The 14675-nt window shown below is 37.7% G+C and overlaps 1 non-coding gene across 1 annotated transcript; it reads right to left on the reverse strand.

Annotated features, from left to right (window-relative positions):
• Nucleotides 1-5077: 5077 nt before the first annotated feature.
• Nucleotides 5078-5184, reverse strand: LOC128292008 (small nucleolar RNA R71). Its single transcript, XR_008281992.1, has one exon. It is a non-coding gene; the product is annotated as a small nucleolar RNA R71 (small nucleolar RNA).
• Nucleotides 5185-14675: the final 9491 nt, after the last annotated feature.

Genomic DNA, 14675 nt, shown 5'->3' on the forward strand with positions numbered 1-14675 from the left:
CTTTTTCTTTACCTCGGCACTCGCTGAAATAGCGCCTACCACATTGCAAACATTCTGGCCTATTTGGTCGGGCACTATCAACACTCGCAACAGAAATGGTCTGAGCTGTAAAGGTCGTATTCTGCTAGTTTTTGTTTCTATTTGAGAACTTTACCGAAGCATTTGATCGGGTAGTGAATTCCTTAGATTTCTTAGATGAGTACTGATTTGATTTCCCCATCTGTCTTTTCCTTGAATCACGCAACTCAATAGCCGTTTTTCTCCTCTTTTTAATCGACTCTTCTTCTTTGCATGGTCTCTCAACCAGTACCACGTATTACCTTAACTCAAAAATGCCAACAAGTACTCATATATCATCATTAAGACCATCCTCAAACCTCTTACACATGGTGGCTTCTGAGGACATGCACCCCCGCGCATAACTTCTGAGTCTCACAAACTCATGTACATATTCCGTCACTGTTTTACTACTTTGCTTCAAATCTAAAAATTTCTTCCTTTTCTGGTCTAGGAATCTTTGGCTAATGTACTTCTTCAAAACTCTTCCTGAAAGAGTTCCTAAGTTACTCTCTGTCTCGGTACAACGGACATGAGAGTATTTCACCATTGATAGGCTGAGTCTCGTAAGAGTGACACTGCACACTTTACGCTCTTTTCAAGCGTGCACGATAGTTTATCAAATACTCTGATGGTATTCTCAAACCAAAACTCTGCTCTCTCCGGGTCGTCATCTATTTTGGCCTAAAATTCCTCGGCCCCTTACGTCTAAATCTTCTTTACCGAAGGCTTCTCCCTCCTAAACATGTCTGCGCCTTGTGGAGCTGGAGGAGCATATAGAGGAATCGAAGGAGGTAGGGGAGGTGGAGTATTTGGATTCGCACGAACAAACTTCGTGTACCAAGCATCCATCATTCGGAGATAGGCTTCTCTAGCCCTTCCGCCTTGGCCCATAGTCACCGGCTCACTCTCGATTGGCACGGTCCCTTCAGTGGGAGCCGACACGTTACTCTCCACGTCGTCCACTGTAGCTCTATCAGGATCTATTTACTATGTGAAGATACAATTTATAATTATCAGGAGTCATCACACTATCAATATACAGTTATGGCATGTATAGCTAGACTTGTACTCATGCTAGGTTAGTCTTAGAACTGACTAAATCATAGCTCTGATACCACTAAATGTAACACCCCATACCCATATCTTATTATAGGACGGAATGCGAGGCATTACCTAACTTAAACTCGTGCTTACGACCAAATTCGAGTCTCCAATACTTGGACAAATTTAAAACTTTCTCAAGCTTATCAACACGTCCTTAGTATGGGCCTACGAGGCCCAAAACACACATTGGATATCATTCAAAACCAACTCGAGTTCTTTAGTCAATTTTAGAATAATGACACTTGACACAGGGACACACGCCGGTGTGACCAAATCGACATGGTGGTGCTGTTGGCTCATGTGACTCATACGACCTAAGCAATATAGGGACACGCTGGTGTCCCTCACCTGTATGGAATTAATTCTAAATTCACACCTACAGGGGTATTCACACGACCTGGTACATGCCTGTGTCCCTGGCCCATGTCCTTTACATGGCCATTACACGTCCGTGTCCTAGCCCGTGTGCAAAAACCTAGACATTCTGTTTCTGACGTTAGCAATTCTTAAGGGTTACACGGCCCAAGGCACACGCTTGTGTGCTAGGTCGTGCCCTTCACGTGTGTTTATTATCATACATACTGACTTGCAAACTTTACGTGTAGGGAACACACGACCGGGACAAGATGCCCATGGGACTAGCCGTGTGTCACACACGGCTTAGACACAGGCCTGTGTGCCTACCTATATGGATAAAATAAGGCTATTTACCAAGCCTCTTTGCCACCCTTACTCCCTTACTTACATAACCTGCATAAGATCACTCTATACCAATACAAGGGCACATCATATGGTCAAATCAACCACAATAGAAAACATTTCAATTGTGCAAATTTACTTATCCATAAAAAGTAACATCTACTATACAATATTAAAATGAATATTGACTATTACCCATGGCCTTATACAAAATGAAAGGATTTAACCCCAGCCACACATTTGGCTAATTTCTCAAGGACACAAAACAATAAAGTCTAAACCATATACATGCCATGCTCAAAAATAAGAAGTCTAACTATACTGAGTGTTTCAGATAATAGTGTGATCATAGCCTTCGACGTCCGTTGAATCCTCGAGTTATTTAAGCGTCACTATAAGAAAATGGGAAAAGAGAGGGAGTAAGCATAAAGCTTAGTAAGTTGCATATAAATAAATATACGACAACAATTTTACCATTCATCAACATGCTCATCACACAAAAATGGGCATAAGCACAACTTACTCATCACAATCCATATAAATCACATAGCATATATCGAGCTCATATCTCATGCATTTCAAATAAGCACATGTACCACTCACAACTCAGTTATACCTTACTCGTTAGCTTAAACTGGATCTCTCACTGTTGAACCGTTCAGAACTTTATTGGGTATTTTATAATCCTCAAACATGAGGTAGGATGCCGATGCCATATCCCAGACATGGTCTTACACTGACTATCATCTCGTAGCCAATGGATGTCCCAGACATGTCTTACACTGGCGTACTTCTCGAGGCCGATGCATGTCCCGTACATGTCTTACACTAGCACTCGTCTCGATGCCGATGCGATGTCCTAGACATGGTCTTACACAGGCTCTCATAATGTGGCCAATGCATGTCCCAGACATGTCTTACACTAGCCTACAATAACCCATATGTCATGGCATGGATATCCAATTTATTTCCTAGGTTCAAACTAGAGCTCTACTATCCCTATTATCATCATACTTTCTCAATTGCACTATCATGCAATTCATGCTATATTAATTCAAATACAAATCAACACACACATTAGCAATGTAGTTGTATTATTTACATACAACTTACCTCGGATTACAAAATGTGGCAACTAGTCGATTTAGTTGATTTGCTTGGCTTTCTGATAAACCATAATTTATACATATTTTTGCCCCATGTTTAATGCATTTTATGGATGATTTCTCATTAGAATTGGTGAACTCGATGCTCCTAATGCTTTAATTTCATGTTTTATACTTAGGAGAGCATAGGAGAGCGAAAGGAACGAGAAAAGGGCCAAAAATGGAGAAAATGGGCCAAAGTACAAAATCAACACAGCCTGGACCTCCTCACACGGGTAGACCACACGGCCATGTCAATTTCGCAGGCTTGAACACGGCTTGAAGTAATTGAACACGAGCGTGCACCACGGGCGTGTACCTACCGAGCCCAAGTTGAGTCCAATTCAGAAAAGGCTACTTTTGAGGGCTCATAGGCATTCTAAAGCCTATAAATACACCCTAGAGAAGGAAGAAAGGGGAGACGAAGGATAGGGGGTATGAAATTACTCCAAGAAAGCCGATTGATCCATCTCAGAAGTCGGATTCATCATCAAGACTAAAGATCTCTCCTCAATTTCCCTTCAGGAGTTTTGGGTTTTCTTTATGTTTTGCATTTTTTATTCTTCTAAGATGTTTCCTTATTTAGTTATGAACTAAAACCCCTAAATACCTAAGGGGAATGAAACCTAAGACAAATCTTATTATAATTTTCTGAATCGTATGATAAATATTTAACTTGTTCTTGATTATGTGTTCTTAATTCTTGTTTTGATATCCCAGGATACTGATTCAAGACATGCTTTCATTCAGAGGAGGAATAGACCCCGTCTAAGAGTACTTTTTTCATAATTAAGCGGAGTTGATTGCGCGCCTAGAAATAGGGTGACAAGATTTTATGAGATTAGGGTGAAACCTAATAAGGGGATCCATAGATCGAGTTAATGCAACCCTAGAATGTTAATTAGAGAAAATTCTCGGTTATTCAATCTAGGGATTAGACGTTATTAGTCTTGAATAGGGATAATAACATCACTTAAGGTCTCTATAGAATAAGTTGAATGAATACATCGTCCGATTCGGAGCCAGAATAACATGTAAAGTCTAGGTGGATTTGTCCTTAGGTATTGTCTTAAGTCAATCGATTTTTCCCAAAAGCAATTCCCCAATTCTTTTCTCTGTGAGTTCTTAGTTTAGATAATTAGTTAATTAAAACAAAACCTCTTTATTCTTAGGCTAGATAATAAAAAGACAGTCATGACTAGTACTTTTAGTTCCTTTGGTTTTGACAATTCGATCTTACTAAAATTATACTACTGTTCGATAGGTACACTTGCCTACATCGCGATAATAGTTAGTTCAAGAACAAGTAATTATAAATATTTAAAACCTATCCCGAAACCTCGCGATCAACTTCTTGGCGCCGTTGTCGAGGAACTAAGATATTTGGAACGCTTAATTTTTATTACTTTAGCCATTTATTTTTCTTGCAATTTAATTTAAATTTATTATTATTTATTAACTTACTTTTTCCTTCTCTTGGCAGGTTTTCATAGTTTATGACTAGAAGAAACCCGTCAGGATCATTACTTTTTGATGATGAAATCGATCGCACAATATGTAGAAACTAAAGAGAAATAAGGCGAAGCTTAAGATACACAGAGAATGAGCAAGAAGACGATAGTCAACCCCCAACCGAAGAGATGGCTGAAAACCAAGGCAATAAGCTACCTCCTACAGCTGCGGCTATTCAAAATCCTGCTCCACGTACTATGTATGGCTATGCTAAACCTTCTTTAATAGGAACTGAGTCAAGTATAGTTAGACCTGCTATTGCTGCAAATAATTTCAAACTGAAACCTAACACAATTCAGATGATACAACAATTTGTTCAGTTTGATGGTCTGCAGGATGAGGATCCCAACACTCACTTGGCGAATTTTCTGGAGTTTTGCGACACTTTCAAAATTAATGGCGTTTCTGATGATGCCATTTGCCTTTGGTTATACCCTTTTTCACTAAGAAACAAAGCTAAACAGTGGTTGAACTCGTTACCACGAGGGTCCATCACTACTTGGGAACAAATGACCGAAAACTTTCTACTAAAATATTTTTCGCCGGCTAAAACTGCTAAGTTACGTAATGATATCTCTTCTTTTGTGAAGATGGACTTAGAAACACTTTACGATGCATGGGAGAGATACAAGGATCTATTGCGAAGGTGCCCTCACCATGGGTTACCTCTATGGCTGCAAGTTCAAACGTTTTACAATGGTGTGAATCCTTCGACAAGACAAATGATTGACGCAGCTGCTAGAGGAACCATCAACAACAAAACACCTGAAGAGGCTTTGAATTCATTGAAGAAATGTCACTGAATAACTATTAGTGGCAAGTCATGAGGACTAAGCCAACAAAAAAAGTAGGCATTTATAACGTCGACTCAGTTACTATGTTGTCAAATCAGGTAAACTTCTCAATAAAAAGATTGATGGTTTACTTGGTTCTACGCAGGTACATCCAGTAATGAGGTGTGACTCAAGTGGAGGAGGTGTGCATACAGAATAACAATCCTTCAATCCTACAACCGAAGAGGAACAAGTCAACTATATGGGTAACAATAACTTTAGATCTCAAAATAACCCATACAGTAATACTTATAATGCAGGTTGGAGGAACCACCCAAATTTCTCCTGGGGTGGTCAAGGGAATCAAAAGCCACAAAATCCTCAGGGTTTTCAACAGCCAGCTTATCAACAAGAGAAGAAATTGAACTTTGAAAAGATGCTCTCTAAATTCATCTCGATATTCGAAACCCGTTTCCAAAATACCGAGACAGCACTTAAGAATCAACAAGCATCGATACAAGGGCTCGAAACTCAGATAGGCCTGCTATCCAAACTAATCTCCAGACGACCCAAGGTAGTTTACCAAGTAATACTAAACCTAATCCAAGGGAACACCTCAGCGCAATTAGTACTCAAGATAAGGAAGGATTCATTGCGCCTGAGCCAGAATTGATGCAAGAAACTGTGGTGAGCAAAGGTAAAAGTGAGGTAAGTCATAACAAAAAGGTGAATAAAGAATATAGACCTCGTGTCCCATACCTTAAATTGACAAGGAAAGACCGCTCAGACCAACAATTTAGTAAATTCCTCAAACTTTTGAAAAAATTACATATTAACTTACCATTTATTGAAGCTCTGTCGTAGATGCCAAATGCAATGAAATTTTTAAAAGAGCTTTTAGTAAATAAGCGAAAGTTGGACGAAGTGCCGCATGTGGAGCTAAATGCAGTCTACTCAGCTATTCTACAGAATAAGCTACCCTATAAATTGAAAGATCCAGGGAGTTTTACAATTCCTTGCTTAATTGGTAGTTTAGATATAAGTCATGCATTAGCTGATTTAGGGGCTAGTATTAACGTCATGCCTTACAAAATGTTTAAACAACTAGGTCTTGGGAAACCTGAACAAACTAGGATGAGCATTCAATTGGCAGATAAAACTATAAGATTTCCTAGGGGTATTATTGAAGATGTACTAGTGAAAGTAGATAGGTTCATATTTCCCGTTGATTTCATTGTTCTAGACATAGAGGAGGATAATAACACCCCTTTGATTTTAGGGAGGCCCTTTTTAGCAACTACTAAAACAATTATTGATGTTGGCACAAGTGAGCTTACAATTCATGTGGGAAACGAAACGATCACCCTTTAAGCTCGTAATTCTAGCATCACATCGAACATTGAAGGTAATGGTCCACACTAATATACTAAAACTGACAATATGACTTTGTAGAAATTGAGCTTCAATGAAGTTCATGAGCCATGTTCCAGAAATGATAGAGGACACATTCATGAAGAACGAAGGCTACAGATAGAGGAGCTAGACGAATGGCTGGCACATAAACCGATAACACACGATAAACCAAAATTATGCCAGAATGAGTTCGATACCTCCCCAAATTTACTTAAGGTTGGTGATAAGGTCTTATTAGATACCATAGATCCCCATATTGTCACTGCCACATAGAATGAGGAAATCCCTCTTACGGTACTCAGTATTTTTCCATTCGGTATGGTGGAGGTGAGTCATCCCAAGTTCGGCACTTTTAAAGTAAACAACACCCGATTAAAACCTTATTTTGATGAGATTGATAGTAGGAATGAGGAGTATAAAATCCTCAAACCACCATGACCATTCACTGAAGAGGTAAGTCAAGCTTAGACTATAAATAAGTGCTTCTCGGGAGGCAACCTGAGCACTAACATTATTAATTTCTTTAAATTTTAGTATTTAACTCCTAACCTACTAATAAAGATCTTGAATACAGGTGTTTCCACAGAGACACGGCCAAGCACACGGGCGTGCTTAAGGCCGTGTGAAAACAGGGCAAAAGATTTCCCCAACACGGGCTACGATTAAACGCTACGATCGTGCTACATGGCCATGGTCGAGCTGGCAAAACAACATGGTTGTGCGACACACCTGTGTGGAAGACCCGTAGTTGAAACTGAGAAACTACCATGGGCGTGCGACACGCCCGTGTCTAACACTCATGGTCAAACTTGTTAAAATAACACGGGCATAGGCATTGAACACACGAGCGTGGGAGAAGCAAACGAAGCTAGACACGGTCGTGCGACATGGCCATGTGAACCCACAAGCCTGAGGAACACGGGCGTGTACTAAATGTCAGATGCACCAAAATTTGAAATTCGCGAATCACACTGGCTGAAATTGGGGAACACGGGTGTGTGCCATGGTTGCGTGCCCCAAAATCTATAAATACCCTACACTATTCACTTTCTTCTCCATTCAAAAACCCTAACCCTAGCCGCTGCAACTCCACACGGCTCACTGCTACACCCGTGCGCCACTTCTCACTCCATTTTTGACACCCAATCTCTCTCCCTTAGCGTTTTTTCACTCTTTTCACCTCTATTCTACTTATTTTTAAATGCTTATTCTTAAAATAATTGTTATTTTTATCATACTATGTTCATTTTGTTCATTATTTCCTACATTATTAGATTATTTATCATGCATTTTATGTTAATGTAGGTTGTTAGGAAAGCTTCATTCCTTTGTCATTCACATGCCATTATTATGCCCATCCTCATGCCCTTACAATGTAACGAAATTATACTATCAAAAAGAATTTTGTTGGTTAAGTTTGGTTCATATTTTGTCTGAAATTAGTAGTTTAAATTCATAGCTTTCCAAATTCATGTATTTACTATTATTCTTCTTTACAAATTATAGGTATACGATGTCGTCTTCACGGGGAAAGAAATTTGCTTTCTCCGCTTCAAAGAAAAGGAAGGGAGCGTCATCTTCTTCGGGTCCTGCCGCAGAAATTCATCACCCTTTCCTCTAACTCCCCAACGGGCCCAAAGAATAACTGTTTCAAATATTACAGGCCCGACCTTTAGCAGCGGGCCACTACATTGACTGGGCTGCTGTCGAACAAGTCCAGTTGGCTGACGCGATTCGGGCTCTTCTTACCGCCGACTCTTGGGAGCAATTCTTTGAGATCATTGAGTTGACATACCTGGCGCTCACAATGGAACTGTGCTTGACATTTCATCTTCAAACTGTCATGACCAACCATGATGATCCGGGAACAATCCAATTTAGACTTGGCAGTCTAGTACGCCAATTGAGCGTCCCAGAGTTTGTTGCAGCATTGGGACGTTACACAGAGGAATTTGGAGAGGAGAACGATCTTGATACACTTAACCGCCACATCCATTATTCTCCTTCCAAGTGTTGGACCGCCCTCGTGCCACGTTTGGCCACCTACGACCCCAGTCGCACCAAGGCATCGTCCCTCCCTCCGTCGCTAAGGTACCTCCATTCTATCTTATCTCACACTCTGTAACACCCCGTACCCGAGTCCGTTACCGGAGTCGAACACAAGGTGCACACAAACTTGACTTAATCATTTTCACAAATCCATTTAAAATTTCGGACAAGTTGGTTCTTTGCATCACTATCGCTTTAAAAATCATATCTTGAGTTTCAAAGCTTGAAAATCAGTTTCATAATTTTTCCCTAAAATTAGTCTCACATTTCCATCTACATATTTTTTTCTAGAATTTTTGGTCGGGCCAATTAGTACAGTTTATTAGTTAAAGTCTCCCATGTGACAAGGGTCGACTACACTGACCTTCGCGTGTTACAAACTTGAATATCTCTCTGTACAGGGCTTCAATACTGAAGCCGTTTGTTTCTATAGAAACTAGACTTAAAGAGGAATCTATACATATATGGCCTGACTCCTAATTATCCCTGGTTAATTTACAATGAATTTCCAAAGTCGGAACAGGGGGTCCGGAAACCGTTCTAGCCCTGTCTCACAAAAACCTAAATATCTCTTAACATACAACTCATATGACCGTTTCGTCTCTTCCATATGAAAGTAGATTAATCAAGGTTCATTTACATAATTTATTCACTAATTTATTCCATTCTTGCTATTTTTAGTGATTTTTCACATCCACACCACTGCTGCTGACAGCATCTGCCTTTAAGGTAGACTTTACCTATTTCATAATTTCCATAATTCAATTGGCCCTTTTTGCATACATAGCACAAAGTGTGATCATGATTAACCATTCCAATGGCTAATCGTTTCAAAACAATTCCATAACTCATAATGATCAACATACAAAAGATTATAGTACTATGCTAAAAACGTATATAAGCCATTTTCGCATGGCTATCTAAGTTTACACAAAACCGAAAGGTACATGACCTACAACAAAAGGGTAGTCCTATACATGCCATTTCAAAGTTCAACCAAAATTTGTACCAAAAAGGGGGCTTTGATAGTGTGGATGACTTCGACTTCAATGATCCCGAATCCGATAGCTAACGAGCAAAATCTATAAAACAAAGAGCCAAAGCAACGGGGTAAGCATTTTAATGCTTAGTAAGTCTCAAGTAATGAAATCAGCTTTAACTAAAGCATTACATTCACATAGCCAAATGAATCATTTCAGCTCAATGGCCACATACAAAGGCACAATTTTGATTGCTTATTACTTCATTCAATCGAATCAAAATCTAAGTTTCGATACTCGAAAACTTACTTCACACTTCATCATTGTATACTTTCACAAGATATCAACCAATTCAATAGCTGAAAATTCGTTAGTCAATTGAACGAATGTTACTCAAACATATCGACTTTTCCAATGCACATATAAACATACCTTATCCTTTGGGCTTTTCGAGCGTACTAATTAAATTTATTACAGCAACCAACGCTCACCTTCAGCCCAAGCTTCTTCGGAATACAACCGGATATAACCACATGCACGAATGCCTTGGTCTTAGCCGGATAGAACGACTTGCACAAATGCCTTGGTATTAGCCCGGATTTAACAACTTGCACGAATGCCTTGGTCTTAGCCCGGATGTAGTCACTAGCACAATTGCCTTGGTCTTAACCGGATATAATTACTAGCATAAATGTCTTGGGACTTAGCCGGATATCATTCAATTGCTCATGCACACACATACATCAATAATCATTACACATCCATGTTTCATTTTCGTTACTAAGGCTCAAACACAAACATATCACTAGCATAATCGCCGGGCCTTAGCCGGATATCATTCAAATACTCATACACACATAAATCAATAATCATTATACATCCATATTTCACATCACATAATTCGAGTAGGGTCATTTCTTGAGGACTTACCTCGGATGTTGTCGAACGGCTTCAACGGCTATTCGATCACTTTTTCCTTCCCTTTATCGGATTTATCTCCCTTTTGCTCTTGAGCTTAACGAATACAAGTAGAAGTATTCAATATTTCTATCAATAATGTTTACTAGTAAATCACATTCGGCATCTCATATCATCTCACTTTATTATAATTTATCATTCAACCTTTGAACCAAAACGCCATTATATGGCCACATATACATACATCCATATATTTAAGCTCAAGAATTTTAACATAACATCAAGTGCTCAAATTACTCATGTGGCCGATTACACATGGTCATAAATACACAAAATCAAAAATAATTTCAAGGTTTTTCACACTATACATGTACTAGGCCGAATGTACATGCAAATTTCACAACATTCTTCAACAAATTTTTCTTTAAACAAACATATTTATCACTTTCTTCATAATCAAAATATCATGTGCAAACATATATACACATATAGGTGCATGGCGAATCTCAAGGTGTTCATAACCCTCTAAAACACAAATTTTACCAATCAAGTAACAAGCATAAATCATGCTCATGAATGCATCATGGCGAATACATCACAATCATACCCCATTGAACTTTGGTCATGGTTAAACAAAGAACTCAATGTCTTACTCAAGATTGCTACAAAGAAATTTCAAGAGTAGTCAATCCATCATTGCATGCATCATTAGCAAGCTTCACATTTAGCATGCAATGGCTTTAACACAATATCAACCTTGGCCAAATACCATTTTTCATGGCATAGCAAGGATTTGAACCATGGCTAACATGCACATCAAGTTAGCAACCAAAACAAGCATGAATCTCATGACACAACCTCATACATACCTTAATCTTGATGCAAGTTTAGCCAAATCTCCTTCTAGATCTCTTCTAAACAAAGAAAATGAAGCAAAAATCTCATCTTCCTCTTAGGAATTTCGGCCAAAGGAAGGAGGGGAAAAGATGAACAATTTTTTTGTTTTTCTTTCTTAGTCTTTGCTCAAAGAAAGGATGAATGACAACTTTTTTCTTTCTTTCTTTCTCTCTAGCTACGGCACCATGGGGGGGCATCCATGCTCATTTTTTTCTTTTTTTTCATTTCTTAATTCTTTCTACATAATGCACTAACTAAACATGTTGGAAACATGTCCCCTTGCCCATCATCTAGACATGGCCGGCCACTCATCCAAAATAAATGGAGTATTTGACATGCAACTCCATTTATTTTGCTTCATTCCTTTATTAACCTCTTAAAATTAGCTACATATTTTTAAATCCTTTCACATGAGTCCTTTTTCTTTCAATTCACAATCAAATTAACTAAATCAAAGAATTCAAAATTCACACATGCATTTTCCCATATTCTAGACAATAAATATTATGTTCGAGCATGTCGGTGACTCGGTTTAGCGGTCCCGAAACCACTTCCCGACTAGGGCCAATTTTGGGATGTCACATACAATATCAACACATAAAATGTAGCATCAAGTAAATGATTAAACATCCTCCATTAAGACTCAATTGTAATATTCATATATCATCATACATGTGTTTTGCTTACTCATTTTATACCAAGTCGAAACACACCAATTCACAATCAATTGAACATGTCATTTTGATTATTACTTATACATTTATACCATGCTTGCCTAAGTCATTCCACACCAATTTCATGTTCAAGCATTATTGACTTATTGCAATATGACACTTTTATTCTCTGATTATGACCACTTCATTTGGTCATAAGACATTCATCAAGCATACATACCTTAATACTAACCATTCATATCAAACAAATATAATCACATGACCAAATCACAAGGCATCAATAAATAGCTTGGATAAATAGGCTTACAAGCTACAACCCATATAAGCCACGTCTCACGGCTAAACACAACGAATCGTTTTAAGCCAACATCTTGGCCAAATCAAAAGAATACACATCATAATAACTAAGTCCCTATACATGCCACTCACACAAATACAGTTAAGGTTTATCAATACCCTAATGGTAATAATGGTAATAGCTTGATAGTGTGATGCTGCCTTTGACGATTTCCAACCTCGAGCTAACCTGACATCACTAAAGAATTGAAAAGGGGGGAGTAAGCTTAAAGCTTAGTAAGTCCATATGAAAATAATAAGAAAATTATCAACATGATTCCATGGTAATATAATTGAAATTGCACACAATTCAACTATTTGCTCATATTCTGGTCAAGCTATCTACTCGAGTCATAATCACTAAATTTTTAATATCTTGAGTTATGGAAATCCAAATTAAGATCTGTTAATTTTTCCTGAAACTAGACTCACATATATTCTTGCCATAAAATTTCTAGAATTTTTGATTTAGCCAATAAGTACAGTTTATTCTCTGAAGTTACCCCTGCTCGCTATTTGATAGCTTGACCTTTCTTTACTAAAATTGATTATCTCTTAGTACGATATTTGATTAATGTTCCTGTCTATTTATATTCAAAATATACTCATTAAGGGTTTATTCATATAAATTCTAACTCATAATCATATTTGTACAATTTTTAGTGACTTTCCAAAGTTGAGACAGGGGAGCCCAAAATCACTCTAACTCTATCTCACAAAAGTTCAAATATCTCATAATATGAAGCTCTTTTACATACACTATTTTTCTAATTGAAACTAGATTCACTAAGCTTTAATCTCATATCTTATTTAGTTTGCAATTCAATTTCTACAATTTTTGGTGGATTTTCGAAGTCACACAACTACTGATGTTCAAAACTATTTTAGTGTAATATCATGATAACTATCATAAGATGGCATAATAACATAATCACCAAGATTATTCATCATTCAAGAATTCTATCTCATTAATCAAATATTCATATACATATACATATACATATACATATACATGAATATACCTTTTTGTCATATATCATCCTGTAACAAAGCATTACTCATGAGTATAACATACGTACCTGTACGTATTTGTAGCATACCGAATAACTTTACCTTCATTACCATGCCCATCTTGGGGCTTTCATCGCATCATTCATTATAATACCCGTTGAACACCTGGAATACTACTAGATACATGAAATATTCGACATAAGTGCCACATAAACATACGTAGCCAAAGCTACCTTATAACATGTAACACATCCATAATGAACTCAGACCTCTCAACGAGCTCGGATGTTACATGTATCGCATCCATTATGAACTTAGACCACTCAACGAGCTCCGATGCTCTCATCCATAATGAACTCGAACCACTCAATGAGCTTGGATGCCTCATATGTCATGAACTTGGACCACTCAACAAGTTTGGATTCTCACATATATCACGAACTTAGACCGCTCAATGAGCTCGGATTTCTTAATTCCTAGTGACATATCACTTGTATCTTAAACTATTCCTAAGGTTCAAATGAGAGCTTTCACACTTGCACATAGCATCCTTATCACACTTGCTTGTCATGTCGTGAACAACGACCATAATATTATTCATGCTTACCAATTCACCATTCTCATATTCATGAAATAAACATGGCAATGCCCATAATAACATTTAGACATTTGTCACATAATACAATCATCATATCAACTATATAAATATTCATCACATAATGTTAACACTTCAATTTAAGTTCAAGCATAAATAATGATATTATTGCATTATTATTTACATACAAACTTGCCTCGAATAGGAGCACGACTATTTATTCTGATTTACTCCATAATCTTATTTGTTTCCAATCTATGTCCGCATCTCATTTTCCTTGATCTATAATATCGCATTTAGCTTACTAATTAGTCACATTATTCATATGGGTCCAAAATCATATTTTTTACAAATTTTCATTTTGACCCTTAAACTTTTACATATTTGTACTTTGGCCCCTAGGCTCGTAAAATGATTTTTATTCAATTTCCTTGTATTTCATGTAACATTCGAATTAGGGCTTAATGAATAGTGACTTTTGGATCACAAATTCGACATCAAAATATTTA

The sequence above is a fragment of the Gossypium arboreum genome, chromosome 4, assembly GCF_025698485.1.
Source record: "Gossypium arboreum isolate Shixiya-1 chromosome 4, ASM2569848v2, whole genome shotgun sequence".
Lineage (NCBI taxonomy): Eukaryota > Viridiplantae > Streptophyta > Magnoliopsida > Malvales > Malvaceae > Gossypium > Gossypium arboreum.